The sequence below is a fragment of the Diceros bicornis genome, chromosome 10 (assembly GCF_020826845.1).
Source record: "Diceros bicornis minor isolate mBicDic1 chromosome 10, mDicBic1.mat.cur, whole genome shotgun sequence".
Lineage (NCBI taxonomy): Eukaryota > Metazoa > Chordata > Mammalia > Perissodactyla > Rhinocerotidae > Diceros > Diceros bicornis.
The window spans coordinates 46519989-46532566 of record NC_080749.1 but is presented as its reverse complement, the minus strand read 5'-3'; the positions used below and the strand labels follow the sequence as shown (position 1 = coordinate 46532566).

Genomic DNA, 12578 nt, shown 5'->3' with positions numbered 1-12578 from the left:
TTCCTCTGGAGTAAATACCTCTGGTTCCTTAATTATTCCTGTTGATTTCCTCTGAACTTCCTGCAGTATCTCTCTCTTTTTCTCATAATGAGATCCCCAAACTGAACGCATATTCCTGCTTCAGTCTCTCCTGACTTACAAAGAGGGGACTCTTTTCCTCTGTTCCATAACATTTTTTTTTTGTATGCAGTCCAGAATAACAATGACCTTCCTCACTTAACAAGTTTCAGTATGAACCTGCTCATAATTACCTTCTGATAATATTTAAAGTATTTCAGAAATATGAACTCACTTCCCGTCTTGTGACTGCAGGTGTTTGGTAGAATTGGGAAATTGTGATCTCCAGTTCTTTGAGGCCAGGGCTTTCAAATGACTGTGTCATTCTGATTCGTGATGATCCAGCACACCATAATCAGGGACAGCAGTAAGTCCACTTCTGCAGCTTCTCCAGGCTTCCATTGCTTCATAATTGATGAAGTGTCAGAAAGGGAAGAAAACTGGCAAAATGGATTCTTTCAGAGAGCGATGGGGATTTCACATATGTGAAAGGAAAAATGTCCATCTTTTGGTTTATCCTCATAAAGAGATTTAATATGTTATTTCCGTGATCTCCTTCCTTCAGTCATTTACAATGCTGCCTTAATTAATTTCCCTGAAATATCATTTTAGAATGTTACTCTTAAATGCTTCCATGTCTTCCCATTGCTTACGTGACAAAAATCCAAAATTTTAGCTTAGTGATTAAGGATCTCTCCAAAGAGTCCAGCCTTGTGCCGGCTTTTACTCTTTTAAGAATCCTGATTTTTTATGTGTGAGTGTGTGTCTTTGTGTGTGTACAATTCACTACTTCCACATTTTTCTTCATAAAATTCTGCTCACTGTACAACTTTCTTTTTTGTATAGCTTGATTATCCTTGTAAAAGCTTTCTAGAGCTCCATTATTCCTTGCTCTTAGTAATGATCATTTGACCATATTATTCACCGTCTTGTGTTGTTAGACATTTCTTCACATATCTACAGTGTATCTCTCTTCCAAAATTGCAAGTTCTATGAGCAAAATAGCTGTGTTTTCATTTTCTGTACGTTGTCTTGCACAGAGTAAAATCTCTCAAAAACAACCAATGAAAAATTATTTCCCACACTATTCATAATGCTTACAGGTAATGAAAATACCAAATATTAGTAAATGTTAAGCATTTAATTGTGCCCCCTCCAAGTTCATATGTTAAACATATGTACCTCACTATGTGACCTTATTTTGAAATAAGTTCATTGCAGATGTAATGAGTTGAGATGAGATCATATTGGAGTATGTTGGGCCCCTAAACCAATATGACTGGTGTCATTATACAAAGGGTAAATTTGGACACAGAAACACACAGATGCTAGGAGAAAGGCCTGAGACAGATCCTTCCCTAGCATCCTCAGAGGGAGCATGGCCTTGCAACACCTTGATTTTGGACTTCTAGTCTCCATAACTGTGAGATAATAAATTTCTGATGTTTAAGCTACTCAGTTTGTGGTACTTTATTACAGCAGCCCTAACAAACTAATACACTAAGAAACTAATAATACTTGATGAAAATGATGCCCAATTAGTAGGGCTACCATATGTAGTCATATTTTTTCTCTTTCTTTAAAAAAATTTGATTCATATTGCCTGAGATACAACTATGAAATTAATAAAATGGTCTTTAACATCTCGTTGGATACAGAGTGCTGTGAATCCTATCCCGAAAGAAAAGCCTCTCATTATGACTACAATAGACAATTTCCTAAGTGTGTCTTCTGCTTTCATGGCCTTGACTTGTACATTTTTTCCCTCTGAGATTTGCCACTCATGTTGACATAGATTTGTTGTGCGTGATGCAGTGACAAAATCAATGAAAAAGACAAGTGACTCTTCTGCTTGCAAAAGGACTTTATTTTTTGTTGCTTATTGTGGTAACTTAAGCCCACCAAGCTGTTTCTATGAAGATGGAGCTATTTCTTTGATCCATTCTGTTTCAGCTTCGAGACTGCGGTTAGAAATACCACTTGGTACATTTCCAAAAATTTCACTCTCATACAAATAAATTTATGTGACCATATGTCCTAAAATGATACCCTCCCTGGTCTAATGATCCTGACCAATAAGGAGCTTAAATCAGCAATTCAAATTGAAAGACATATATCATTGTTTTTTAATTTCCTCTTCTCTTCTTGTAAAAAAATATCTTATTTCCATCCAGAGTGAAAAAGGGTGTCTTTTTTCCCACCCAGATTCCTCACACTTATCTAAAATAAACAACATTTTTTAAAGCTGAAACTTCTGGTTCTAAAGTTATCTATGTAAATAAAAAATTGCGTAAATTCTAAGTATGTACACTAACCATAAATTTAAAATTAGATTTTAAAACTAAAGAGTCACATTATCAGATGTGTGTTTGGGAAATGGAAGTGCCCTGTGGAGAGAGAGTCCTAGGGCAGGGCATTGCCTAGGAAAGAACTGATGAAGGCTCAGATGAAGGGAGTAGCTGTTTGGAGGGTGACGGAGGGGTGAAGGTGGTCAAATTGATAGAAATTTGTTATCATTTAACTTGGAGGGTGAGAAAGAAAGAGAACTTGTTGGGGCAGGCTCAGTGGTGTAGCGGTGAAGTGCAGGGTTCGGATTCCGGGCACGCACCGACACACTGCTTGTCAAGCCATGCTGTGGTGGCGTCTCATATAAAGTAGAGGAAGATGGGCATGGATGTCAGCCCAGGGCCAGTCTTCCTCAGCAAAAAAACAGGAGGATTGGGAACAGATGTTAGCTCAAGGCTAATCTTCCTCACAACAAAAAAAAGAGAACTTGTTGATAATTCCAGCTTCATTTTAGTAGATTGCAAGGGCGTTGACCGAGAAATCCCATAAGAACCATGTAAGGTATTATTGCTACTGTTGTTCTTGTTGTCATTGTTTACCAGTCCAGGGAAAGATAAAAAGAAAATTTATCTTTTCGTCATGAAATGAATTTAAATGTGAGTAGAATAAAAGAAGATCAATATGAATAAATTTCTAAAATTTTATTGTCATTGACTATAATTTGAGAGAATAATTTATCCAAATATGGCTAAAAATAAAAGTGTAGGAAAAAGAATATTTTCAGTATGAAGAAATCAAAATGTTAATAAATTATATGGTTTATAATAAAATGGAATCAAGATTGCTTGTACATTATGGAAAATAATCTATGCTGCTAATACACTGTTACTCCTATAAGTTGACTGCCCAATGAGAGATCTTGCCTTGAATATTTTAACAGTTCTGGATTGCATTTTCATTACTGGATTTCAAAATTAATAATCTGGCTTTAGTCAACTATGTCATATCACTAGCATGAAGTTGTAGCTCTGGTGATCCCAAGTTAATATTTTGCATTCCTGTTTTGGAAAAAAAGTTATTTTGTTTTTTATGGGTATGACTTTATTCTTTATTTATTTTTTTTGTGAGTAAGATCAGCCGTGAGCTAACATCCATGCTAATCCTCCTCTTTTTGCTGAGGAAGACCGGCTCTGAGCTAACATCTATTGCCAATCCTCCTCCTTTTTCCCCCCAAAGCCCCAGTAGATAGTTGTATGTCATAGTTGCACATCCTTCTAGTTGCTGTATGTGGGACGCGGCCTCAGCATGGCCGGAGAAGCGGTGCGTCGGTGCGCGCCTGGGATCCGAACCCGGGCCGCCAGTAGTAGAGCGCGTGGACTTAACCGCTAAGCCACAGGGGCGGCCCTATGGGTATGACTTTAAACACATGATTTTTGATGACCTTTTATGAGAAAAAACAAGCAGGTTGTAATCGTAGATCTTTCTTTCTGCAATCCCCAAAGAACCACTATCAAAACAGATTCTTGCCAAGCTCAAATCAAAAAGACACAAAATTCAAAAAAAGTAGTTATAGAATAAAAGTAACACATGGAAATCATAAATTAAAAATTATTCTAAAAATCAATTATACAAGTAGTAAGTATTATAGGAAGAAAACAGAATGAATATTTCTTAAATTCTGTACAAGCATGCTGTGTAATTAACTTACTAAACACAACAAACACATAAGTTAGGTACCATTATCCCTACTTTAAAGATAGAGTTCACAGAAGTTAAGCTGTTTGCCCAAGATTACACAGCTCATAAGGAGTAGAACTACCTCTGAATTCATATTCTTTTCCTTCTTTAGCTTATACTTTTTTCACTATAGTATGACACCTTTCTACAAACACATGAACACACAGGACTACATGAACTGCATAAAGTCCCTTACCTTAATCTCTTTTGTCCTTTTGCAAATAATCCCACTGAAATTTAGAAATGAGTTTTTACTCCTTACTCCTTGCTTCATTGAAGCTGATTTGTGTTTTTGTAAAACAGCACCTTTCTCAAAATTGAACTTGAGAGATAGAAAACAACTCAAGATCTATTCAGCATGTTTTGTTTTTCCTTTGTCCAGGTTGAAAAAAATTATATACCTGTGTCTATATCTGTATATGTCTATTATGTATGTCTAAATATATATAGACACACACATACTTAAGTATAAAGGATAATATAATAGTTTATAGGAGTTATTTATATACTTTTGAAACCAATTCTTTATCTGGATGTGTTACAGAATCTTTCGAAGTCTGTGACTTGTCTTTCAACTTTGTGCTATCTTTTGGTCTACCAGTACAAAAATAATTTAAATTCTAGGATGTAATATAATCCTTATTCACTTTCTTCTAATAATTCTAAATTTTGTTTGTTATATATCAGTTTTTAATTCATCTGGCATTCTTTTTCTGAATAGTGTGAAGCAGGTATTTACTTATTTTTCATATGGATTTGAAATATGGCAGTTTATTGAATACCATCTTTTGCAAAGGAAAATGCCTAACTATTACGCTTAATGCTTTTGGCTGAATATAACAATAAACAGATCAAGGTTTATTTGTCTCATATAGTAAAACATCTGTAGGCAAGAAGCTTTCCATATTGATTCAGTGGATTTACAATCTCAGAACTCATGCCTGAAATTTTTCTCATTCTTTTCCTCATTCTTGCTACCTCATGATCACAAGGATGTTGCTGCAGCTCCAGCTACCACTTCTCCAATCTAGCAAAAAAGAAGAGGAAGAGGAAGGGGCAATTGTAGATTCTAGTTGAACTGTCCTTTATTTTAAAGTCAGTATAGTAAAAATTTTCCTGTAAGCTCCACCCAAAAGATTTCTGCTTATATTTTATTGGTCAGAACTGGGCTACGTGGCTCTTCTAGACAAGTAATGACTAAATGGAAGAAGTGTGTCATAACTATTTTAGACTAAGCTCGATTTACTTCCTGCAGCTAGACTAGAGCCCTGTGCTCCCTAGGATGAAGGGATCTCTCATTATGCCTGAACGAATTCAGATTCTATGAGCGTAGAAGAGGGAGGTTGTGTTTTGAAGGAAAAGAATGGTGTTTGCCATAGTTTATATTTAAATTTCTATTATTTGATTTATCATTTTTAAAGTAATCTCATTTGGCCACCAGCTTTTAAAGATGAAGATTGTTATACTTCCCTACCTTTTAGATTCTCTTCCTCCGTTGATATTGTTTTATATTTTCAGACTGTTTTGTAGCCGTAAACCCTATTTTTAAAAGCCTCAATCCTACACTTAAATGTATTTAATGCTTACTTCCACTCCTTTTACTGTAATTGCATTGACTTAAAAGGATTTTATATTCTCATGAAAACTATAATCACAGAGTTCTTGCACATTTCAATCATCCTTTTTTACCTTTATCTTGTACTACGTCTTGGCTGGATACAGCATTGTTTGATCATCCCCTCTTTTCTTGAGGGTTTTGTAGGTGTTCACTCATTTCTAGCACTGAATATTTCTGTGGAAAAGTCTGAAGCCAGCTTGCTTTTCCCGCTATTATCATTTTATTTGTTTTTACCTTGATTTTTAAGTGAGTCTCTTTTTTCGTATTCAATCTTCAAAAACTTTAACAAGCTATGTCATTGGTATTACTTTCCCTCCACATTTGTTTTGGAATAATGGTATGTGATTTCAATCAATAGGTTGAAAGTTTTCTTAATTTATATCTTTTTCTTAGTCAAATAGTTTTTGTTTTTTTCCAATTATTTTATTGAGGTCATATTAGCTTATAACATTGTGTAATTTCAGGTATACATTATTGTATATCAGTTTCCATATAGACTGCATTGTGCTCACCACCAATAGTTTAATTTTTATCCGTCACCATACATACATGCCCCAGTACCCCTTTTGCCCACCCCCCCATCCCCTTCCCCTCTGGTAACCACCAATCTGTTCTCTTTGTCCATGTGTTTATCTTCCACGTATGAGTGAAATCATACATTGTTCTTCTTTCTCTGTTGGGCTTACTTTGATTAACATAATTACCCTCAAGGTCCATCCATATTGTTTCAAATGGGATGATTTTGTCTTTTTATATAGCTGAGTAGTATTCCATTGTCCATATACACCACATCTTCTTTATGCATTCATCAGTCGATGGGCACTTGGGTTGCTTTCATGTCTTGGCTGTTGTGAATCATGCTGCAATGAACATAGGGGTGCATAAATCTCTTTGGATTGTTGATTACATGTTCTTTGGATAAATACCCAGTAGTGGGATAGCTGAATCGTATGGTAGTTCTATTTTTAATTTTTTGAGAAACATCCATACTGTTTTCCATAGTGGCTGCACCAGTTTGCATTCCCACCAGCAGTGTATGAGGGTTCCCTTTTCTCTACATCCTCTCCAACATTTGTTATTTTTTGTCTTGGTAATTGTAGCCATTCTAACAGATGTAAAGTGATATCTTATTGTAGTTTTTTGTTTTTTTTTTTGATTCTCTTCTTTAGGGATATCAGTTAACTATGCTTTAGGATATCCCTTATCTATTTTCCCTAGCTATCATTTTCACTCTAAATCTTTTGCAGCAAAAAAGACTTCTAAATTAATCTCAAATTGATAGAAAGACGAGATATAGACATCATTTGGGTAAATCAAGCAGGTTTTAATTCTTTAAAGGATATAGGAGGAATTAAGTGAATGATGATACATAACAGATAATTCAACAACAATATGAATAGACAGAGATGTATATTTTTGATTCTCATCCACCCACCTCAAGTAAAATTTATCATTAGTCAGCACTTAGTATCAAGGTAATTTTGAATTAGCGAGGGTAATATTAGACCTTAAATTAGTTTATCTGGCACCTTCAAACCCAGACTTATATACATAACGATATGTATAAAAACTAGTCTGACTGTTTGCTAGGGACCATCTCATCAAAGCTAGATATATTTTATCAATCTCAGGATTATAGAGTATATGATAAGATGAGAGAATGGCAGAGCATACTTAAGCATGAGTTTAGTCCTAATTTATCCCTTAACTCCTCAGGCTAACAAGACCTAATGAAATAAAATTCTGAGCGTGTAGCTCTATACCTAGAACAAATGGTGGTGACCCAGACATCTAGGAGTCATGTTAACAGGCCCTTAGTTAAGTGGCTAATTACAGAAACTCTTTGTTCATATCCATTTCATTTTTCTTGATCCTAACTGCCATGTACCTTCCTGTGTTCCCATATATGTTTATTTTCCTTTGTTCTGCTTCTCTGTGGCCTTCATTTATGTCACTTTAACTTCTTTCCTGAGCTATGCCTACACATGTTTTTATCTCTTCTGTTGTTTCACCATATTTTCCCTTCGTTTTTGTATCTCTTCTAATAATTTTTGTTTTATTTTAAAAAAGTGATGTTTTATTAAGTTTTAAAAATTCTTAGTAATATGTTTGATAGGTAAGACTAGCAGGAAAACAATATTTGAAAAGATAATTTCAGATAATTTTCCAAAACTGAAGAAGGACATTAGTCTTCAGATCCAAAGCTCACTCCAAGAACCAAGAACCGAGAGTAAAAATAAAACAAGTCATTTTTAGACTCACTGAAGTGGTGCTAAAGAAAATAAGGATAAAGATAGAATCTTTCAATATAATCAGAAGAAATAAAAATACTGACTTCATATAAAGGAACAACAGTTAGATAATCAGAATTTTCATTGGTAATAATGGATGCCAAAACTATGGAATAATAACTTTAAAATATTGAGATAAATTACTGTCAACTTAGAATTTTATGCCCAGCTAGAGTGTCATTCAAGAGTGAAACCAAAATTAAAACATCAGAAATTCGGATATATAAACTCATAAGCCATATCTAAAAAAACCCAAAAAACGAAAAATCCAGACAGACAAAAATGAAACCTGTTAAAAATGTATTTTCAATGAGAAAAAAAAAGTGAAGAAAAATAGAGAAGTTGTGGGTTACAAGAAATAATGGAATTGTCAACATAAAAATTAGCAAAATTTTCTGGTTAAATTTAATTAACTAATCCTCCTTAAAAGAAAACATTAATTTTGCAAAGGTAAAGAGATGAAAAGTTTTAAAGAATTAAAAAATATTTACAAGAAATAATATTTGAGGGACAGTAAGTTTAAAGAACGGTGAAAGTGTTTCCTTGTGATGGCCAAAAAGAGATTAGAAGAACTGGATAATGTAGATTTTAAGATGTCTGTAAATAATAAAAATGAAGGTAAACAGTAAAAGATGAGAAATCCAATTTAGATTGTAAAAATCAGCAATGAAAAAAAGCATAGAATATTTGTCAATCCACATGAAAGTAAGGAATGAAAAGAAATAGGATAAATAATATGAATGGTAAGCAGAAAACACAAAATGGTATGGAGGAAATAATTTTAAATATATTGGTAACCATAATATACATTAACAAATTAAATTTACCTTTTTAAGTCCAAAAGCCAGCTATATGTTATGTATAAGTGATATACATGAACAAAATCCCAAAGAACAGTCAAAAATAAAATAATGTAAAATAATGTTCTAGGAAAATACAAAATTTAAAAAACAAAAACAGCAAAACTTGTGTAAAATGAAATGGAATTTTACCTTTCTTGCACAATTAAAAAGAATAAAGGAGGTCATTATGTAATGATAAAGGAAAAATACACCAAAAATATATTATATTCAGAAGCTTATGTGCACTTAACAATCTAGCTCAAAAATGTATCAAGGCAAACACAGACAAAATGATAGTAAGGGATTCACAAATCCATAATGAGAACAGGAAATTTTAAAGCAGCTCTGTCAGAAACCGATTGACCAAACAGGCAAAAATATAACAAGGGCATAAGTAAGTTCTAGACACTTTGAACAACAATACTAAAAATTTTAAGCTGATAGTTGTAATAGAAATCTGCTTCCAATAAACAGAAAATTTATATTCTTTGGCAGTATTTTTAGAACATTTACAAAGATTTACCAGGCATCAGTTTGCAAAGGGAATTTCAAAGAGTTTAAAAAATTAATATGAAATATACCATATTCTTTAATAATGTAATTAAATTAAAAATCAACAATGAAAAGACTGAAATTTTCTTCGTATTAAGAGACTTTATAATGAGCTCCTGAGTAAGTAATGGATTATTCAAAAAATCCTAATGGAAGTCACAAAATATTTACTACTGAGGAAATTGAAAGTGATCAATATGTGCATGCAATCCTGTGGCATGCAGTTAAAATAGTACTCTTATGTAAATTGACAGTTTCAAATGCTTTTGTTAAAAATAGAAGAACAAACAAATGAAAATAAGTGATATCCATACTCCCCTAAAGAAGTAAGAAGAGTTACCCGGAAGTAAACATAAAACTCTGATAAGGGAGGAAAAAATAAAGGCAAAAACAATATTTAATAAAATCCAAAATAATAGCAGGATAAAAAGAAATATAGTAGTCAAAATTCCAGGAACTAAAAACAGTACAAAAAATCCAAATATCAGCATGCCAACATAAGATGTGAAGAAAAATGGGATTGAGTTTTGAGGACAATTGATTATGCGAGTCATCAAGTTCCTTAATGAATGATATTCTCCATTGCAAATCCATCCTCAAATGGCTGTTTCCAGTGATGACCCTAGTTAAATCTAAGAGCGTTTTTATTTCACAGTGGAACTCTTTGTTTCAGCAAAAGTAAAGTGGCACGTTTCACGAGGCAAACGGGTTCTGGAGATAGAACAGCCAGGTGAGATGCCTTGTTCCACCAGGTACTAGCTCGGCAACCTAGGAAAATTCACCCTTTCTAATTCCCTCTGCAAAACAGAGATAGTAGTGTTATCATATAATCCATGTAGACCACATAGCATAGTGTTTAGTACAGAAACAAGCAACCAGTAAATATTATGATTTCTTCTTCTTCTTGTTGTTGTTATTAGAATATAAAGTGGAAATATATGATTGAGTTACAGGAATAAAAATCATATCTATTTCCTCCACAGCAACTTAGAAAAATTTCCCTGACTTTACGTTTATTGATCAGATAGAAACTGACAGTCCAAGCAAGGATGGTTGCAATTAACATGAGAGAAAGAGGAAGGAGAAGGAGAATGAGGAGGAGGGGGAGGAGGAGGGGGTGGAAGACGAGAGAGAGGGAAGGGAGAATATGCTTTGTGCATGTGTATTTTTGTGCATGAGTATATTGTGTATATGTACACTCTTTGGACATACTGCATTTTCAGTTAAAGAAGATGTGTCACATCTATAGAGTTAGATGAGTGACCATCACAGAACTTAGCACAACGTTTGACACCTAGGAAGCATTAAATAAATGTCTTTTGGGCTAAGTTGAAGTAATAAGGAATATGCAAGTTGTTAATTCTGTTATCAAAGATGGAGTGTATAAGTGAAATAACTGACAAAAAACAAACTTGAAAAAAACTGACATAGTTTCAGAAACTAGTTACTCAGAATGTATAACAGCAGATAGGTGAAATTTTCCTTTTCAGGAAAGCAAGCTAAAGAAGTGAGCAAGGCTATTTTTAATGTTTTGCAATAACTTTGTCTAATGTTCCCCCCCTCCTTGCCCGTTTTCACATTTCTTTATATGCATATACACAGGGTTCTTCTTTTTGTAAGAGCAGAGAAAAAAAACTACCCTACAATTGATTAGAATGTTCATTTCTACCTTTGTAAGATTTGTTTTCTTTATTAAGTTGAAAATAGTGAGAGGGCTCTAATATGACATTAGTGGGAGATATCTGTGTGTCTGAGGGTGATATTTGGCCTCAAGATTTTTCCAAGTATTGCTCTATTTAAAAAAAATGTCATATGTTCTACATATGGTGACTGGGTTTTAATTTAATGGTCTTTTAAATTTTAAGAATAAAGATAGAATTAGTTAAAAGAGCAAGTCTTGGTCGAGTCTGCAAGTGTTGGCAAGTGTTAGGCATGAAATCAGCCATCTGTGTTAATGAAGAGTTTCCTGTCCGCCACCTGTCAGATGTCCCTATCGAAGGTAAGAGGCAGGTCTTGGGACCACTGTGAAAGATTCTGATTCTGTAAGAAGTGTCAGCTAATGCAGAGCTGAGGAGAGAAAGACAGTGTGTTTTCTGTGATCTTAATTTTCAAACCTTGCTACTACTGAAATGTAATCATAAAACATTTTTTTAAAATGGAAAAGACGAAATGTGTATCTGTTTTGATCGATCAATATGATTAGGTGACCTTACTTATCAGAGGTTCCCAAATTTTAATTGGCATCAGAATACTCTTGGGATAACTGTTGAAATGCAGATTCTTACATACCAGGTCCAGGATTTAGGCACTGGAATAGGGCCCGGAAATATGTATTTTAACATATAGATCATTCTTGAAAATCTTAGGTTATATGTTAGTTTGCTAGGGTTGTTATAACAAAATACCACAGTCTGGGTGGCTTTAACAACAGAAATTTATTTGCTCATAGTTCTGGAGGCACAAGTCTGAGATCAAGGTGTCCGCAGGTTTGGTTTCTTCTGAGGCCTCTCTCCTTGACTTGTAGATGGCCATCTTCTTGCTGTGTCCTAACATTGTCCGTCCTCTGTGCATGTGCATCCTTGATGTCTTTTTGTGTGTCCAAATTTCCTCTTCTTATAAGGACACCAGTCAGATTGGAATAAGACCCACCCTAAGGGCCTCATTTTAACTTAATCACATCTTTAAAGGCCCTGTCTCCAAATACAGTCACATTCTGAGGTACTGGGGTTAGGGCTTCAACACATGAATTTGGGGGACACAATTCAGTCCCTAACAGGTGGTGTATGTAAAAATGCTCTAGGAAGCCATCTCTTGATAACATTCTGCTTTGACATCTAAGTCAACCGTAGCAATATATTGAGAATTTGTCCCCTCACAGATTGTTTTCTGAAAAGTAGCTGGCTACTTGTTAACTTTCCCTGCAAACCTGCAAAAGAAATAGGAATTGGGCTCTCCCACTAGTGCCTAAAATGTAAATTCTTGGATTCATATCCGAGGCATGGTACTACTCTCCAGCCTTTGCCTAAAAGGACCCCTTGTCAGCTACTGTGGAAAAGCCTGGATACGTCAGTTAGTGAAACAAAAATCTCCCGAGGGACCCTGGGAAGCCCACGAAAAGATGAGCCCTGACCTAGGCTGTTGACATGTAGGTGAAACCTTTTCATCCTTCCCTACACAAATACCATGGGAAGGAGG

General features: G+C 34.5%; 1 long non-coding RNA gene across 1 annotated transcript in view; it reads left to right on the top strand.

Moving 5' to 3' along the window:
• Window positions 1-1052: 1052 nt before the first annotated feature.
• The window catches only part of LOC131410781 (uncharacterized), an 82410-nt gene continuing 70884 nt past the window's right edge, over window positions 1053-12578 (top strand). The window contains exons 1-2 of the long non-coding RNA XR_009221415.1: window positions 1053-1160; window positions 11249-11382. This is a non-coding gene — a long non-coding RNA (uncharacterized LOC131410781). The remainder of the gene's footprint in view (window positions 1161-11248; window positions 11383-12578) is intronic.